Here is a 3,257-nt window from a genome sequence, read left to right as displayed (position 1 = left end):
GATATCTGAAGGCATGGGGAACCACCAAAACTAAACCAAGAAGAGATTAACAGCTTAAACAGACCCATAACACAAAAAGAAATTGAAACAGTAATACAAAACCTCCTGACTATAAAAAGCCCAGGACCAGATGGATTTACAGCAGAATTCTGTCAGACAGTCAAAGAAGATCTGCATCCAATGCTACTTAATTTATTCAAAAAAATAGAAATGGAGGGAGAGCTTTCAGATTCCTTCTATGAAGCCAGCATCACTCTAATATCAAAGGCAGGTAAATATACAACCAAAAAAGAAAACTATAGACCCATATCCTTAATGAACATAGATGCAAAAATTCTCAACAAGATATTTACAAACTGCATACAGACACACATCAAAAAGATCATCCACCATGATCAAGTTGGCTTTATCCCAGAGATGCAGGGATGGGTCAATATACGTGTCAATAAACATCATAAATCATATAAATGGACTCAAAGACAAGAACCACATGGTCATTTCAATAGATGCAGAGAAGGCCTTTGACAAAATTCAACATGCATTTATGTTCAAAGTTCTAGAGGGTATTGGACTGGAGGGAACAGACCTCAACATAATTAAACAAACCCATAGCCAACATCATTCTAAATGGAGAAAAACTGGAAGCATTCCCATTGAAATCAGGAACCAGACAAGACTTCCCACTATCTCCACTTCTCTTTAACATAGTGCTTGAAACTCTTGCAAGAGCAGTAAGACAAGAGCAGGAAATTAAAGGAGTAATAATTGGAAAGGAACAGATCAAATTACCCCTTTTTGCAGATGATATGATATTATATCTAAGGGACGCCAAAAATTCCACCCAAAAACTAGAAATTATTAACACGTTCAGTAAATTGGCAGGTTACAAAATTAACCTATGAAAGTCTATAATCTTCCTATATACCAATAACAAGCAATCAGAGAAAGAGTACATGGAAACACTCCTGTTCACAATAGCTGCAAAAATAAAAATAAAATATCTCAGAAGGTCATTAAGTCCAAGTGATTTCATCCAAGCCATGAGCAAACGGAACCAAGTGTCCTACGTGCAGCCCGCGGAGCCAGCCTTCCTGTCCCGCTTCAAGGAAAGAGTCGGCTACAAGGAGGGGCCCACCGTAGAGACCAAGAGAATACAGCCTCAGCTCCCAGATGAAGATGGTGATCACAGTGACAAAGAAGATGAGCAGCCTCAAGTGGTAGTTTTAAAAAAGGGAGACCTTACAGCTGAAGAAGTCATGAAAATTAAAGCAGAAATAAAGGCTGTCAAAGAAGATGAAGAACCACCTCCAGCTGATGGAAGAATCATGTATCGAAAACCAGTTAAGCGTTCCTCAGATGAAAAGTATTCAGGTTTAACAGCAAGCTCAAAAAAGAAAAAAACAAATGAAGATGAAGTAAATAAGCAGGATTCGTTAAAAAGAACTCACAAAAGCAAATAAAAAACAGTAGCCTTCTTTCTTTTGACAATGAAGATGAAAACGAGTAAGTGTAAACATTTTAGACTTAGTTTCCTTTGAAAGCAGTGGGGTGAACTGGATCTCCACTTGTAGAAGAATGAAACTAAACCCCTATCTTTCACCCTGCATGAAAGTCAATTCCAAATGGACCAAAGACATTAATGTGAAACCTGAAACTCTGAAACTGATAGAAGAAAACATTGGCAATAACTTACAAGTTATAGGTGTAGGAAAGGACTTTCTAAATCAGACATTAGTTGCTCAGGAATTAAGGTCAACAATCAACAAGTGGGACCTCATTAAACTAAAACTTCTGTACAGAAAAACAAAACAAAACAAAACAAAACAAAAAAACACCTAAGGAAGTGAAGAAAACCCACAGAATGGGAGAAAATCTTCACCAGTGACACATCTGACAGGTTTTATAACCAGAATTTATAACGAACTCAAAAAACAGAACCAAGACAAGAAACCTGTGTCAAAAAGATCAAAAAAAAAGATGGGCTAAGGAACTGAATAGAGAGTTCTCAAAAGAAGAAATAAAGGTGGGTAAAAAGCATCTTAAAAGGTGTTCAACATCACTAGTAATTAGGGAAATGCAAATTAAAACCACTTTAAGATTTCATCTTACCCCAGTCAGACTGGCTGAAATCAAGAGAACAAAATATACCAAATGTTAGAGACGATGTGGGGAAAGGGGAACGCTCATCCACTGCTGGTCTTGTTCAATCCCTATGGAAAGTAGTTTGGAGAACTCTTAAAAAAATAAAACTGAACCTACCATTTTACCCAGTTATACCACTCCTTGGCATATACACAAAGAACTCGTCCTATTGCAGAGACACTTGTACATCCATGTTTGTTGCTGCTCTTTTCACAATAGCTAAGAGATGGAAGCAACCTAGGTGTCCCTCAATTGGTGAGTGGATAATGAAAATGTGGTTCATATATATGATGGAGTTTTACTCAGCGGTAAAGAAAGATGAAATCATGAAATTTGCAGGTAAATGGATGGAACTAGAAACTGTTATACTACGTGAAGTAACACAGACTCAGAAAAAAAAAAACAACTACATATGTTCTCCCTCATATGTGGATCCTAGAACCAGACTCTGATAAATAAGTATGCAACCAGACATAACTACATAATTAATGGAAAGGAAACAGGGATAGGGAGGTAAAGGAAAAGAAAGAAACTCAAAGAGAAGAACAATGGGAAACAGGTCTTAATAATGGAGATATGGATAAAAATTGGGTTAGTTAAAGGGAGGAGGGAGGGAAGGGTATTCAAGGAACCCAGGCCTTAATAAGGGAGATATGGATAAAAATTGGGTTAGTTTAAGGGAAGGGGGAGGGAAGGGTATACAATGAACCTAGGAGATAAAGGGAAAGAAGGAGCTCAGGAGAGGTAGGACCATAGGAAAAGGGTATTAGTAAGGGAGAAAGGGGGGAAATGGGGTCACCTTAAGTGGGAAAACCATGATGGAGAGATGAGACAATGTGTGAGATAAACAATGCCCAGCTTGTTTTGAAAACCAGAGAGAACCATATTACTCCCACAACCTACTGACAACTTATACATAGCAGGTCAAGAAATATTTGTCTAGGTAAGGTTTATCTGAGAACAACAGGTCCTTGCCCAAGATTTATCTACATGACACACACTAATTAAAAATACCAGACTAGTGGAACTAACCTTCAGTGTTTAACAGACATACTTTGAGGTCTATAATAATTTGGTCAGAGGGACACAAAGGACACTTTTTGCTCCTTGCCCTC

The 3,257-nt window shown here is 37.8% G+C and overlaps 1 protein-coding gene and 1 pseudogene across 3 annotated transcripts in view; both read left to right on the top strand.

The window, feature by feature from the left end:
* The window catches only part of Acbd6 (acyl-CoA binding domain containing 6), a 154,674-nt gene that overhangs the window by 64,454 nt on the left and 86,963 nt on the right, over window positions 1-3,257 (top strand). The gene's annotated exons all lie outside the window — the stretch shown is intronic.
* Window positions 1,029-1,544, top strand: LOC103731367 (annotated as a pseudogene).

This window comes from Nannospalax galili, unplaced genomic scaffold (genome assembly GCF_000622305.1).
Source record: "Nannospalax galili isolate Female #2095 unplaced genomic scaffold, S.galili_v1.0 scaffold294, whole genome shotgun sequence".
Classification (NCBI taxonomy): domain Eukaryota; kingdom Metazoa; phylum Chordata; class Mammalia; order Rodentia; family Spalacidae; genus Nannospalax; species Nannospalax galili.
This window is presented reverse-complemented; position numbering and strand designations above follow the sequence as displayed.